The 16,519-nt window shown below is 40.6% G+C and overlaps 1 long non-coding RNA gene across 2 annotated transcripts; it reads right to left on the bottom strand.

Moving 5' to 3' along the window:
• Positions 1-634: 634 nt before the first annotated feature.
• LOC129145253 (uncharacterized) lies at positions 635-15,403 on the bottom strand. 2 transcript variants are annotated; one of them, XR_008550492.1, is made up of 4 exons: positions 15,270-15,403; positions 10,314-10,401; positions 9,666-9,723; positions 635-998 (listed from the first exon to the last, which is right to left on the bottom strand). It is a non-coding gene; the product is annotated as an uncharacterized LOC129145253 (long non-coding RNA). The 2 variants fall into 2 exon arrangements; XR_008550493.1 differs by lacking the exon at positions 15,270-15,403 and adding an exon at positions 15,100-15,138.
• Between the last annotated feature and the right edge of the window lie 1,116 nt (positions 15,404-16,519).

Genomic DNA, 16,519 nt, shown 5'->3' with positions numbered 1-16,519 from the left:
TTCAGGCAAGCAAGCGAGAAGAGGCAGGTTTGTTTAGAGAAAAAAAAGGTTTATTGAGGAGAAAAGGAACAGAAATAAAGTGGGACTCCCAGGCCATGAAACCAGGCCAGGGAGGGGCAAGGAAGCCGGAGTGGATTCCTGTCTCAGGGAATATATGCCTTCTTTCCCTAATTATTCTAAAGCTCCACCAGTCTCTTTGTGGTTGGTTAGTTCTCAGGTGGTCTCACTTAATCTGCTACTGGGCGGGGGATCTTCACCTTCCTTATCTTTCTTCGTACTCCTTACTGAATGTCTTGTTGACCTTAGTCCTGGGATGTTTGTTATTCCCACCAGAACTAGTTACATTCCTCTTGATGTCCTTATCTCTGGAGCCTTCCTTAACTCTCCTGAAGTCCCTGCACTGTCCTTGAGGCTGCCAAATTATCCCTAACTTGCCCTCGGATTCATTTATTTTTTTAAAAAAGGGAAATTTAGAGACACATCAAGAGAACACAACATGATGATGGAGACAGAGACTGGACTGCTGCTGCTACCAGCCAAGGATTACCAACAAGTGCAACTAGGAGGCAGGCACTTTTATTTCTTAAAAATAAGCAGATCACAATATGCCAAAGAATCTTATCTTGGGGTAGCATATTTTGCTCCTTCAACTTACACAATATCATGTTAAAAATATGCCTTATATCAATAAAGGTAGGATAAAAATAAAGAAATGTATCTGGGATCCAGTTATAAAGAGCACAGAGCCTTATTCTCTCACAGTTCTGAACTACTTCATTTAACCATTTCCATGGACTTTTCCCTCCATCATGCTTCTAACCTTTTGTATTAGTTTCCTGGAGTTGCTGTAACAAAGTACTACAAAGTGGGTAACTTAAAAACAATAGATATGTTTTGTCTCCAATACACTAAAGTGACAAGTCCTCAATCAAGATGTTCACAAGGCTCTAGGGGCTCCTTCAGTAGGAAAGCAATCCTGGGGTATCCCGGAGTAGTAGCTGAAAGAGAAAAATATGGCATTTAAGTTTTTGTCCTTTTTCTTCAACAAATTTCTTAGGTCTTTGATAGATTCACAAGATCAATGGGTTTTGGTCTTCAAATTATCATCTTCTGGGGCTTTCTTCACTTTGGAGTGATACACCAGGGTTTTATGCCTGAAAGTTTCAAAGATGTATGAGTGGTCTTAGAACTCACCCATGTGGCTTTAGATGTCATCTTATATTGCTTGGCTAGGACAAGGACAGTTGGGAGAAGAATGTAGAAGTGAGAATATTTACTGGGCAAAAGAGGTGCTTCTGCCTTCTCCATTAGAAAGAGATAAGGGGATTAGGTCTTCCTGGAAAATATCCTGGAACAGTGAGTTTAAATATAAACATCAAAGCAACTAGCACCCAACCTTCACAGCCTTTCCCATGAAATAAAGCATTTTCCAGAGACATCTTTTGGAGGTTGAAACTGAGCTCCATGTGTATGTGAATGGGACTCCCATAAGACCAAAATCAGTTTCCATACACTAGAGTTTAGCATATTACACAAACCACAAATTACTATGAAGGAGTAGGAAAACAGCCTAAAGTTTGGACCCATTGAACCCACATCTAAATCAAAACACACACACTTTACTGAAGAAAAGTCAAGCTCCTTTAAATCAGAGGCCAAAAAATCCTGCAATTAAAATGTGTTATGGTCACCAATGCATGGGAATGTCTTTTGGGACAGTCAGCCATGTGTGTGACGGCCCCACGTTAGGTGCCAAGATGTGAGAACCTCGGGAGAAATGGGTGACCTAAGTTGTGAGTCCTCACCTGCACACTTAAGAACTTGGAACAAGATCCTAAAGCAGACATGTAAAGAGGAATTTTATTTATTTATTTATACAAGCACTGGGTACGGTCAGAAGCACGGGAGGGGTGAGAGAATTCACCAAACAGAATAGGCAGACTGACGAAGTACACTGCTGAGGGGAGCAGCGGGCGGCAGGAGAGCTCTGCGAGCCATGTGGGACCCTCGCCTGGCGGCCGGGGATCGAACCGGCACTGCAGAGGCTGTGGGCAGCTTCCCAACCCAGCACTAAACCACTGAGCCACCAGGGGAGGCCCTGAAGAGGAATTTTAAAAAGGTTTTTTATAAGGGGAATGAGAAGAGGAAGAACAGAGAGAGGGAGAGAGAGACGAACTCTCTGACATGACTTAGCAGCAGCAGCATCTTAGCCGCTATCAGGAGACAAGCTAAAGCTGAAAAAACAAGAGGGCAAGGCCTAACTGTCTTCAGGCTTTTATAGACAACATGGCCGCCCACCTCCACTCCTTCCCAGTGGTCCACAGTTCAGGAAGTCAGGTTCATGTCACATTGGGAGTTGTAATCCTTTGTGTCTGAAATCTCATTGGCATGGAAATAGAGGGTGGAGTCCGTTCAGGACATCATTCACTCCCTCAGAATTTGCTCCTTCCTGTTCCCCTAACAATTTCATCTCAGTCCTGATGGCTTCCTTGCTTAAGTGATTTAACACTAGTTAAAAACATTCAGCAGATTTTACTCAGAACTATTACCACAGGGTTAGAAGCTGCTGTAGTAGAGTTTTGCAGTAGGGGAGGGAGTTGGGGCTCAGCCGTGAGTATAATCAGGGAAAATGAAGATTTATAACCAAGAAGCAAGGTTGCGGTGACAGGATCAGTGGATGGAAACTTACTAAGAAACAGGATAATTCTTCAATCAACTGACTAAAAGGATTCTTGCTGAAGATGGGCTAGCGTGATTAGCTGTTACCTGGTTGATAGAGGGGAATGAGAAATTTGATCAGACATAGAATATGAACAGATAGCAAGGGTGGGAGATTCTGGATAAGCCACCTTCACTGGATTCTAGCTAAAATTGGGCAATGTAAAGGTAGACATAGTAGTCCAAATTCAGGCATAGTTGAGCCCAACAGTCAGAGAAGCCTGACTCAAGTGTGGTCAAGGAGAGAGAATTCTTGTCACTTTTTCTTTGTATTCATTTATTTATTTTTAATGGTTATCCCCAGAAGGTAAATATTCTTTAGCTGGCTTTGTCTCATTTGCATTAAAATAAAATAATGCCCAGCTGAGCATTTTGGATTTTATACAGGCTTCATATTAAATATATCTCTAACTTATATTTCTATCATTATTGTCAATCTGATGAAATCAAAGCTTATATTTTCCAATTTCTGTGGAATGCTATCATTATCTAGTATTTCCTGATGCCTAAAGCTCTCCTTTTATAATGTGTTTGATGGTTGTGTGTGAGGGAGGCAGGAGAGTTTTCAGGTAGAGGTTGCTTTGTTATTAGGTGTAAGATGAAGGGATTTAAGAGAATCTCATAAATTCTTCAATAGAAAGCTGCAGGCTGAGTCCCTACTGCCTTTGTGTTTGGAATTTAAAATTATTCCCCAGGTACTTAGCTCGCCATTCACTACCCCTCCCCCACAACATGGTGCTCTCTCACAATCCATTATTTGTTTTCTTTTGATAGGAATTTTTTTGGTGCTATAACTTTGATATTTCTTCAGCTCTATTTGTTCTGATATCTTTGGTAATGCCGGCTTTCCTTTCATCTTTGTCATCTCTTTATTTTATCTCTCTTATTCCAACTGCTACATGTTTTATTATTTCTCTCATGAAAGCCTTTTCTTTTTGAATACAAGAAAGCAATGCTTTCTTTACCTCACTGAGGATAACCTATATATATATTATTAAAAAATCTTATGAATTATGAAGGAACTCTAATGGAGATGGGTTTTTATGAGATTTTTTTTTTCCACATGAGCCTTTGTTATTATCAACCTAAAACTCAAGAGGCAATCAAAAAAAGGCAAAATGCATTTATTTGGATGAAAGAATTGCAGTATGGGGCTATAGATTCAGGTCGAATCTACAAGCTGTCCCAAGCTGGGGAAGAAGAGACAAGGGTTTTTATGGGAGGGAAAAATGAAGATGAAACAAGTGCTTAAAAAAATGAGTTAATTGGTGCTAACAAGCTTAAACTACTCTTGCCTATGTAATTGGTTGCTGATTCTATCCTCTGGCAAAAAGTCCATAATCATCAGTCCTGTGATCTGGATAACTGCTCAAGCAATTGTTTACTTGATTATTTCTTAGAACAATTGCTGTGGCCCTGTCCAAAGATTATTGACCCAATTCAAACGAGACAAGTAATGAACTTTTCTGTAATGGCTCCTGGCTCCATTTTCACAATGACTCTACTTGTTAACTCACACGATATAGTTCTTCTATTGTTTTTAATACAGTATTACTTTTGTTCGTGATACTAGGTTAATTTGTTTTGTCACCTTATTTTGTTGCTGCTGTTGAACTTGTCTGGATTTTTTTTCTTGGAGAGAGTGGGTGCTGTTTTTAAGACTGGTGACTTAAAACCTATCTGATGAGAGAGAGGGAGGGAGGGAAGGACCTAGCCAGTGGCAATATTAGAATAAACTGGGCATTTAAAATTTTGCCTTTGGGTTTCCATTCATTCTGGAGGTGTCCCTTGGAGTCGAGGACAAAGATCGTAGGGCGCAAGCCCACGGTGTCTTCGGTGGGAATAGTAGCCATTCAGTATTTTTATTTCCCTTTGTAGATGCAAATGATCAGTTCAAATCATCTAAGCATAGAAAAAGACTTCTCCATGTCTAATCTGAGAAGAAAATCTCCTTGGGAGTGAAGTCCCAGTTCAGAGAACAAAGGGAGAATAGACCAGAGAATTATTTACCTTTCACTGCTTCAGGGATTCAGAGGTCAGCCAGCCGACAGATGCAAAAGAAAGCTTAGGGCTAGACATTCTATTTTTCTGCTCTTTCTTTCTTCTTCTTTTGTGACATGCAACAGACAGACCTGCCTAGAGGCGAGGAAACGAAGGGATTTCTAAACCTGTGCTAGAAGCAAAATTACGGTAGTATTTGTAAAAGCCTTTGTTACGATTAAGGCCAAGATGATAATAAAACATAGAATGCAAAGAGAAATTCTATGAGACAGTTAAAGGAATAATAGAAACAAACTCTGAGCCTGTGAATGACATCCTGAATGAACTCCATCCCCTGACATTTTTTACAGACTCCACACCCATCTCCACATTGAAAATTTCTCAGGCATTGAGGATTACAACTCCCAGCATGCCATGAACCTAACCTCCTGAATGGTGGACCACAGGGAACTAGAGGTAGAGTTAAGCAGCAATGCTTGGTTTATAACTGAACATGTGGGCTCTTGCTTTTCGGCCTTTGACTTGTACCAGGTGGCTCAAATGGCGTTGCTGGTAGGATATATTGACCAATCTTCTTCTGTGTGTTCTCTTTCTTCTCATTTCTCTTGTAAATAAACCATTTTAAAGTTTTCTTTGCATGCATCCTTTGGGCCCAAATTTTTAAGAATAAGGGTGAAGACGCTCACCCAGGTTGCCTTGTTCCTCTTGGTGTTGCCCTGTAACAGCTTGGGGACATCGCATTTGTAGTTGACCAGCCCAAAGGATGCTTCCTTGCTTTGGTAACCATAGGTGCATTATGATTGTGGGACACACAGTGGGATTTTTTTGTCTCTAATTTAGTGGAGCCTAGTTTTTCTTAACTAAAACTGTGTGTGGGAGTGTTTTGATTTAGATACAGGTTAAACCATTAGATTTGGCAGTTCTCCATCTTTTCTTACTTTTTATTGGCATGGTCATGCGATAATGCTTGATATACAGAGGATGATTTTGTTCCTGTGGGCATACATATCCTCAATTTCAACCTCCAGCTTAGAATTTATGCTTCTGGGGGCCTTCTTGGGTGTGTATTTAAATACTTTACACAACACTGTTTATGGTTTGATGGGAGATGTCTGCTACATCTTCTCCCCTACAATACTTCAATTTTACCCATAAAGTAACCCTACACAAAGAGTGCCATTTTGTTCAGAATTTGAAGGCTCTTAATGAAATTTTCCAGGACATACATCCAACTGTGCCAAACCCTTACACCCTATTAACCGCCATACCCTCAACAGCATATTTCAGTAGATCTGCTTGTTCTGCTCCCAACTCTGTCTCTGATGAATCCTCTCACCACCCTCCCTGCCCCCTCCCCTGGCCTGCACCCCAGCTCTTCTATGCATAAATAAATAAAAATAAAATCTTTAAAAAAACAAAAAACATAAAAGTTGAGTCTCATTTTCTTGAAATCCCTGGGATACTGGTGTTGGAATCCCTGGGATACTGGTGAGATTGGTAAATACAAAACTGAATATACCCGAACATGAAGTGTCTATGATGAGATTATTTTTCTATTTTCTTTAAAATGCTTTGGCATAGACTTTGTGATGGGTCCTAGTTAGCTTTATTCTTTTTTTAAAGAATGACTGGCTGACACTTCAAGAACCCTAACTGGGAAAGCATGTTCAAGGGTAAACATTTGAAATTCTCAATTTAGAAGCTACATTCTCAAGTGGCTTGGCCGTGGCTGTAGTCATCTTCATTGCATATCCATTCCAGGGGCTCTATTAATTAGCATAATGATGCTAGAAAATGATTTCTCATTGATAAAACTGTGGGGCAGCACTGCACCCCAGGGCCCTGGTGGTGGCCAGGGTTACCTTCCAGATGGGGTGCAAACCTTGCTGTGTCCCCCTTCACTGGGACATCTCATCTCACATGGGGGTCAGCAGCAGAGTGAAGACCAGACTCCAACCACTGAGGTCCAGAAAGGAAGCTGAAGGCCATCCCTGACGTCCAGAGTCAGGGGGCTGCTGGGAGGGCAGAGCAGAGTAGCCATTTTATGGGAGCCTTTATATTTTTTTTAAGATTTATTTATATTTATTTATGCATACAAGAACTGGGGTGCAGGCCAGAGGTGCAGGGAGTGAGAGGATTCACCAGATAGAGTGGGGAGCAGAATAGGCAGATCTACTGAAATACACTGCTAAGGGGAGCAGCAGGTGAGACAGGGAGGTCAGCTGCACCATGTGGGTCAGCTCCCTGGCTGGGGATTGAACTTGTGTTGCAGAGGCTGGCAATAGCTTCATTGTGCTGAGACTTAACCCCTTGCACCACCAGGGAAGCCCTTTCTGGAAACCTTTAAAGGAGAGAAGGCACATGGGCTAATTTCCTCTTTATTGGAGCTGCTGTGAAGACAGTGCCCTCTGGCTGGCTGTGTAGCCAGCCTTGGCCCTATTCCAGGGGGAGGAGCAGACCTGGACCTCAGCAGAGGCAGACCTTTGCTGGGCCCTTCTGCCCCAAGGGTGGCAGGATGTGGTAAAACTTTTCCCTGGGGTGTTGCAAGCCCCAGCTCCAGATGCAGCTGACCTTGCTGCATCCTTCTGCTAATGTAACTGCAACTCCACTCTTTTACAGGATGGGGTGAGGGGTACCCGCGAACCCCCGAAACTGCCCATTCTAAATAGGTCCTGCCATCTGCTACATCAAGATTAAACATATGCTAGTATGTAAGACCTTTAATAGAAAGAAATTTTAATACAATTAGTGTGCAACAAAGATAAGGGGAAGAATAAAGTTTTCAAATCAAGCACCCGAAGTTACCCACCCCCTTGTGAGTAAATGTCCAGCCAAACAGGGGTAGCCCAAAGCAGGGTCACTGAGGCCCGAAAGCCTAAAGAACCTTCCTGTGGGGACCCATAGAAAAGGGTCAGAAACAGCCAGACAAGTCTGGGAGGAAAAGAGCAAAATCCAGACCAAGATCAATCCTGCCATTGTGAACCTCCCCACGGGTCTTTCACCCACATCTGTGGCAATGAGTCCAGGACCAAGAGGCAAATGCAGCTTCTTCACATGTCTCTGCTCCATGTGCCTCTACCAGGTCTTCTCCTTGCTCCCCATCCTGCTTCCTACTTCTCCTGTCTCCTCTCCAGCTTCTCTCCTCCCTGTTCAGCTACACCCTTCCTTGGGTGGGACAGAGAACCTAGAACCTCCCCTTTCCCTGGGGACTCCCCCGTTATAACTCCATTTTTGGTCAGTAGCTGGACATCTTTATTTTCCTCTCCCCTGTTGGGTAAAAGAAATTTTTTTTTTCTTTTGTTGTACCAAGGACCCTTTTGTTTGCATTGTGGTGGTGAGTCACTAGACCCAGAACTGATGAGAGAGATTCTGATGTGGTAACAAGTTTTAGACCCTTTGTCCAGTAACAAATGAATTTTAATTAAAGTTCATTTTGCATGACTTGTTCCATTACATAAACTGGGTAAAAATATTTAACCAGCCTTTTTATATACACTTCAGATTCTCTCTCCAAACTGGGGTACTAAACTGTGTCTGTCTGTTTTGGGAGGATTTTGTCATGTGAGTCTGTCTTGAGAGTTAGACTCAATTCTGCCCTAAAGCTGGAAATTTGTTTTGTTGGTACATCCACAAGGCCAGAGAGCTAAGACTTCATTATGCTTGCTGAATAGGTTGTATGACTATTTGGAGGCCTGTTTTGTTAGTAAATATATTTGTGGCAGAATGAAATCTGAGACTTGCTTTTATTAAAATGCGTTATCTGGAAGTCAGGTCTCCACAGTTGTTGCCTGCCTCTAGTTATTGGAAGTTGTGGGTATCATAAAACAGCTAATAACTGTGCATAGCTAGATTGGCTGTGTACATTTAAAACAGCGCTGCAGTTCCTTACTTATATATTGTTCATCGTATTTGGCCATGAATGCTTGCAAGTAATCAGGTAAGTACCTACAATATTTGCATTTGTTTTAAAATGATTTCTTCTTTCTCTGATTATTCCTTCATAGCCCCCAAAGGGTCTGATAGGCTTTTCTCAACATACCAAGAGAAAGCCTTTTGTCATTTAATATGTGATGTAGAGGTCATTCAAGGCCTCGTGAACCTCAAGAGGTTATTACCATTACCCAAAGAAAGCAGATTGCTTGGGGTGGAGAGCAGTGAGGACCATGCAGGCTAGGAGAAGCTTCAGTCCTTGCTTAAGTCCTTCTGCTCTTCCTAATGAAGAAGAGACACCTGAAAGAATGTGGCTTGAAGGGTCTCATGAAGTTGCAGATGTATCCATAAACATGTCCTCTCTGAGAGTCTCCTCTCTACTTTTGGAGTGAGGATGAAGTTATTACAGGGCAGGGAGAGGGGCAGCCCAAAACCCCCAAACCTGCCCACTCTAAATAGTTTCTGCCATCTGTGGCATCAAGACAAAACATATAAACCCTTTAATGGAAAGGAAATTTAATACAAATAGTGTGCAAACAAAGATTAGGGGAAGAATAAAGTTTCCAAATCAAGCACCTGAAGTTACCCATCCCATCATGGGTAAATGCCCACCTAAACAGGGGTAGCACAAAGTAGGGCCACTGAGGCCCAAAAGCCTGCCACATATCTAAGGAACCTTCTGGTGGGATCCATGGAAAAAGGTCAGAAACAGCCAGACAAGTCTGGGAGGAAAAGCGCAAAATCAAAACCAAGATAAAAGCTGCCATTGTGAACCTCCCCACGGGTCTCTCATCACATCTGTTCCAGACAGGCCAGGACTGTTAATAGGGCAGCCCTGATACAAAACGGGTTGCCTGACTGTGGGTCCTCACCCGTGAGCTTAAAAGGACTTATCAATACTCTACTGTAGGCACACGCGAAAGGTTAATAAAAGGTTTATTCACAAGGGAAGGGCAAATGAGGAAATGTACAACTCAGGGAGAAAAGTGGGAGACAAAGTTTTAAATGCGTCCTACCCGATCCGCCGATCTGGAATCCCAAATGGCACTCTGAGAGCTGGCCGCGAGCCAGGAGCTGTGAAGCCAGGAGGCAAGTGAGAGAGCGAGCCCCCCCAAGGCCCACGTGTTTGTTTTTTCATACCAACCCTGACTGCTTAACTCCATCCTCAGGTCCCTGCCACCTTCTCTTTGGTGGTGATGGGATTTGTCTTTCCCAATGTCCTGATGGCTTTGGTCTGGAGTGGGGGTGGGGTCCACAAAACCTGTATGGGATTAGCTCAGGACATCCTTTCTCCCTAACAGGACCAAGAAGCAAGCGCAGCTTCTTCACATGTCTCTGCTCCATGTGCCTCCTCCAGGTCTCCTCCTTGCTCTCCATCCTGCTTCCTCCTTCTCTAGTCTCCTCTCCAGCTTCCTCTCCTCCCTGCTCAGCACCACCCTCCTTTGGGTGGGGCGGGGAACCTGGATCCTCCCCATTTCCTGGGGAACACCCTGTTGCAATGTGACCACCCCCTTCTTTTCTGTCATGTGAAGTCTCTTTCTCTTCTTGACACACCAGTTCCCTAAACACAGGATAAATATCCCTGGGCCATTCCATTATTCTTTAGAATTTACAACCCTATAAATTCTTCATATGTATGCTATTAACATGATTCTTTTGCTTACCTGTCTGATGTTGTTTTGATTATCTGAGCATCCAGCAAAGTATCCAGAGGGACAGAGGATGATTTCCTTTGTGTTCTACCAGCACCAACTAGAATTTAAATATACGCATTTGATTCAGTGGTTCTGATGATCAAGGAGAGAAAATAAAATCCAGTAAAATAATGATAAATAAAATGATAATATTTGAGCACAAAGAGAAATCATCCTGTATCCCTGCTGAGTGTTCTATACTGGCAAATAAACAAACATCAAATAGATTGATAAGAGAAAAAGCCAAAAAGAAGTTTAATAATATATACACCTCCTGTGTACATTAAAAATGAGTAACTTGCCTTTGTGGCTGCAGACACTCTGTTAAATAACCTCCACTAAGACAAAGGACATTGGGGGAGGGGCAGAGGGGAAGTTCAGCTAAGGGAGGTTACCAGAGAAGGCACAGTAAACAAAGGTATGATTGTTATGCAGATTTAATTTCTGCCTTCTCCACTGAAAAGCCTTGAGGAGATTCAGTCTTCCCGACAGGGTGAGGGAGCTGCCCTTACAGAGACAGATTTTCCTTTTCACTTGTAAATGTCTATTTCAAAAGGGCCCTCCTATGAAATAAACCTTCTAACAATAATAACAACCAAAAACATAAAATGTATTTTGCAGTGGCAGATGTCTGTTCCCCTACAATAGTATCAGGGAGGAAAAAAAAAATTCTATTTCTGTGTTCTGTGGTTGGTATAAGAATTAAATTGACATAAAACAGATAAACCACAAATTTAATTATGTAGCTATACACAGAGACACCACAAAGATATGAGACTGTAAAGGTGGCCAGATGATTGAGACTTCAATACCATGCTGTGCTAAGGAAAGTGAGCGGGGCTGGGGGTGGGGGTGGTTAACAGGAAGTTGAGAGGAGGAAGTGTATGATAAATAAAGGATGCCTTGTTATGCAGATAAATTTCTCCATGGTGAGAAAAATTCTGTTAGTATGGCTCTTCCTGATACAGGGACTCATTCTAATGAAAAATTCCTTTCTAAATATAGATTTTCCCCTTAAATGAGGAAATCTGTACTTTCTTTAGGTAGTTAAGAGGAGAGTTAAGATGTCCTGATTACTTTTGGTACAGGGCAGGGAGAAGGGCCCCTCAGAACCCCCAAATCTGTCTGCTCTAAATAGGTTCTGCCATCTGCTGCATCAAGACAAAACATACAAGACCTTTAATGGAAAGGAACTTTAATGCAATTAGTGAACAATACACAAAAGACAAAGAATATAGTTTCTAAATCATGTACTCAGTTACCCATCCCCTTGTGGGTAAACGTCCACCCACATGGGATTGCCCAGAGCAAGACTGAAAAGCCTGCGACACGTCTAAAGCACCTTCCAGGTGGGACCCATAGAAAAGGGTCAAAAACAGCCAGACAAGTCTGGGAGGAAAAGAGCAAAATCAAAATCAAGATAAAAGCTGCCATTGTGAACCTCCTCACAGGTCTCTCACCCACATCCATTCCAACCAGTCCAGGACCAAGAAGCAAGCTCAGCTTCTTCACATGTCTCTGCTCCATGTGCCTCCTCCAGGTCTCCTCCCTGCTTCCCATCCTGCTTCCTTCCTTCTCCAGTCTCCTCTCCAGTTGCTTCTCCTCCCTGCTCTGCTCCACCCTTCTTTGGGTGGGGCAGGGAACCTGGTACCTCCCCTTTTCCTGGGGACCACCCTGTTACACATCAATTGAAAATAATCCACATGCCAGACTTGCAAGGCCCCTTCTGTCACTTTTCTGGGGTTCCCCTCAAGAAGAACTTAGACTTGTGGTAAACGTTTAGGCCATAGTCACCCTCCTTTGGGCCAAACCTGTTTGGCTGGGCATTTACCCATGAGGGGTTGGGTAACTTTGGGTGTTTCATTGGGAAACTATCATCCTCTCTTCTCTCTCTATGCCCACTAATCCTGTTAAAGTTCTCTCACTCTAAGACCATGCTTTATCTTTATGTGCAGATGGCATAACATACCCTGTTAGAGCATGCAAATATGGGGTTCCTGGGGTGCCACTCAATCTGCATACTAATAGCATTTTCTGAATGCCTTCAATAGTAATAATAGATATTTCTTATTGAAGAATTAACTCTAACTCTCCACATATACAAAAATAGTTTCTACATATACTAGAGAAGTAGACATAAGCTTTAAAAAAGTCATAGAAGAAACTGATAATATTTATATAGTTTTGGGGGTAGGGAAGTCTTATGACCACCAGATTGAGATTCTGATTTCATGAAATTCTGATTGAGAGATTTAATTAGAGAAAGGAAAACACTGAGGCTTGACAAAAGATATTAGAAAAATGTTGCTGGAAAGCAACGACCTGACAAAAGAATTTGCAACATGTAAAAAAGTCAGAAAATAATTACTTGCAATTGCACTAATTAAATGATGACAGAGTTGATAGTTCTTAATCACTTGGAGGGTGAGTCTGTCATCTATCTCAATATCATAATTTTTCCCTCTTAATGTCATAATTTGAATATATTTCCATATTATTAAGTATACTTCTAGAACATAGTTGTTACTAGCCCCATAGAATTCCATGTGAGTGTGGTGAGCATGCTGTGGGTACCGAGTGGCAGTGTTCTGAAGCTGACCACTTTTCCACCAACTCTCTTCCATCTTCCCCCGCCATCCCAGTCGTTAACACAGGCTCATTTAAATAAATCCTGGATAAATATTTATGAAGTGGTGTTAAATCTTAAACCTGTGTACTCATGTTCTTCATCCAAAACTGTCTGCATTGGTTTAGTTTCATCAGAACTTCTCTTAGACTATGAAGGTACTCAAGTCACACCACCCCAAGGGTCTCAGAACTGGTTTCCTTAAGACATGTCCGTCTTGCAAGCAGAGTATTTTGAGCTAAGAACCAGGAAATCCCTTGAGGCTGAGGAGAAGCTTCTGTTCTTGCCTAAGTCTTTCAGCCTTCTCTAATTAAACATTATCATTCCTAAGCATCTGCCCTTTTCCTAATTGGAGAAGCAATCACTGTGCACTCTTTATGACCTGGAAGAATATGGTTCAGGGTCTCATCCAGTTCTAGGTTTATCCATAAGTAAACATTTTCTCTATTTAAGAATCTCATCTTTAATGAGATCATGTCCTTCTTATCTATTATGTAAGGTCTCCCTCCAACCCTGACACCCCAGTTCCCTAAGTGTGGGATTATTAACTGTGGTTTACTCTGTATGTTATTAAATTTTGGTCTTTCTACTACTAATCTGCTTGATGTTAATTTGTAAATCCATCCAGCCTTAGAAGTGGGGTTGGGGAATATCACCCCTATGCCCCAACAACTATATGAAAGAAATAGTGGTTAACAGAAGGGGAGGTGGAAGAGGGTGAGTAAATCAGGTATAAGGGTCAACTGTATGAATATTGGGAGGAAACAAGAATTCTGGTGTTAAACATAATGTATTACATATAGATGTTGATTTAAAAGTTTCTACACCTGAAACCTACATAGTGATAGAAACCACTGTTACTTAATAAAAATAAACTTTAAAAAGTGTAATTCATTTTCTTTTTAATCAGAAGATGGAAAAACATGTAGTTGCACAAAACCAGTAATTTGTGAAAACTCCATGACATCTATCTATCTCTCCATCTACCTACCTACCTACGTACCTACGTACCTACCTACCTACCTAATCATCTGTCTTGACAACAGATAGTTTCATAAAATAAGATAATCAAATGTAATAACTCCCCTCTTCTGATGCCCTTAAATAATACATTAATTCACAATGATACAAATAAAAATCATGTTAAGAGCAGTTTCTTATTAATAGATTTTGAAAAGTTTTGTTTTTTATTACAGCAAACATTGACATTTATTTAACCACTAAAATAAATTCAAGTTATATTGTTTGGGAACTTTATGATTTCAAATGATTTTTTTTCAAATAATTAAAGTTCTACATTTGTAACAAATGAAAAGCAATGATTGGTTTAAGGAGATGAAAATATATGCTGAAATAGAATATTTCAACATGGTTATAAATTTATGACACTGTAATAAATTCTAATTAAAAAATAGAATAAACATAGATGTGCAAAAATGGAAAAAATCCATTCAAAATTTCACAGCTGTTAATATTTATTACATTTCTTTTCAGTCATTTTCTAAGCAGAGGTTCTTCTCTTTCATGATTATTATAATATTACATAGACAATGTAAGGTCTTCATTGTTTCACATGACATAAAATAATGTACTTCTAACAAATTCAATTCTATGAGTAGGATCTTTCATCCAAAGAATCCACATTTAACATGCAGCCTCTCCATTTAAGAGAGACCACACTATGCTAGAATAGACATGTTTACATTCAAGTTCCTGTTCAGCACAGAATCTTTCTGGAACTTAGGGAAGACATTTGGATAATATTACTCACTTCAGCTCTCTTCCCAATGGCAAAAAGAATGGGTTTTGGCAGCTCAGCTTGTGATACACTGCCAATCACCAGAGGCAATGTCTGACAATGAACTTAGAAAATCTCATTGCTTTTGAATGATAGAAAGGAGAGGGATAGTTTCCAATTTATAAATATTTGGTTTATTATTACACAACAGTCATAAAACAAATGTTGTGAGAAGATACTACTTATGTCAAATACCTCCTTTGTGTACGTTGGTGAACAGACATGTTCTGTCTGTAGATCAGTGATAGTTATAGCAGACATTCCTTAAATACAAAAAACTCTGAGGGTCATTCTAAGTACAACCAATTCAAGCATTTATGTTAATTCTTAACCTTGGTCCAGAGAGGAGTCACTCACACCATTATGCATTTCCCTTCAATGAAGTCCAGCCTCCCTGGAGAAAGCGTGCTGTTGAAGGCGTGGCCTTCTCAAATATCAGTGTATAGTCTGATTTATGCAGATACAATGAATAATACACAGAAAATAAATGAACACAACCGACCCCAGGTACTTATCTATCTGTGACATCGGGATTCCCTTCTTAAAAGTAGAAACCCTGAGTGTATGAAGAATGAAAACACATAGAACAACCAATTCAAAGCAAAACCCCCAGTGTGCACAAAACACCGTTTTGGATAAAAGATGGCAGCTGCAGAACTGGAATGGTAGCAGTTGCCATGGTTACCAAGGCTCTGATTCAGCCACCATATGCCACCTGGTGTTCTCAGCCTGAAAAAGCAGGTCCGTGATGGCCCAGCTAGGAGGTGGAGTTGTGGCCACCGCTCTTCAGGGAAATGGTGTTGGGCTTGGAAGTGAAGCAGAGTTTGTAGCATCTTACTCATTGATAGAAGATTTGGGGCTGCAGCCTTATCCCTTAAGGCAGGGGTTCAGTTGGGGAAAGGAAACAGACACACCCTCTTCTCTTTCTCAAGATCATTTTTATCTTTTCATGGAAACATTGCTGTGTGGGCATCCATTCTCAAAGATCAATATTTGACCTCATTTCAGGGGAAATTTGCTACTCAAATCTGTTATGTCATATATTACAATATCAACAAACTCAAAATACTGTGTACATCTCAGTACATTGATTGAAGAACAATAGATTTTATCAATCCTCGGGGTACCCTTCTATCCTTCCAAAAGCGCTATATGGTACTTAACTGTATAGCTTTTAGTTTTGAATTGTGTCCAAATATTATTTATCTTCTGAATATCTGCCTTGGGATTCCTTGAAAATATTTGCAATCCCTGGGTCTCTAGTAGTAAGTAGATATGTGGTGTGCTATATCATATATAATTTTAAAAATATAAACATATAAGATTATCATAAAAATTTTACCCCTTATTCTAAGTTCTGGGGATTCATGCTTGATTTTCATATTTATAGTAAAGACACCAACTAGGTGTAGATATTTGCTAGTGATTCAACTACGAAGTAAACATTTCATGTTACCCATGTTTTCAATTTGAAAGCTAATAAAGTGATTACTGACTTCATATTCATGATTTGAGCACTCAAAATTACATATGATATATTGCTGTCGTTTTTAACAGTGGTGAGACAGTAATCAAGGTAATCGATAAGATGGTTAAAAAAACAAACTCTTACTCTTCATAGCTATTCCTGTTTTGTGTCAATATTTTTAATACTCTGCAATTAAAAAAATTTTCATCTAGAGATTGCTCTACCATTAGTATTCTTTTAAATTTTGGGATTCATCAAAAAACAATTTCATTGTTTTAATTGAC

This window comes from Talpa occidentalis, unplaced genomic scaffold (genome assembly GCF_014898055.3).
Source record: "Talpa occidentalis isolate TD23 unplaced genomic scaffold, MPIMG_talOcc4v2.1, whole genome shotgun sequence".
Classification (NCBI taxonomy): Eukaryota; Metazoa; Chordata; class Mammalia; order Eulipotyphla; family Talpidae; genus Talpa; species Talpa occidentalis.
Note: the sequence above shows the minus strand (reverse complement) of the source record. Positions and strands in the feature narration are given on the sequence as shown.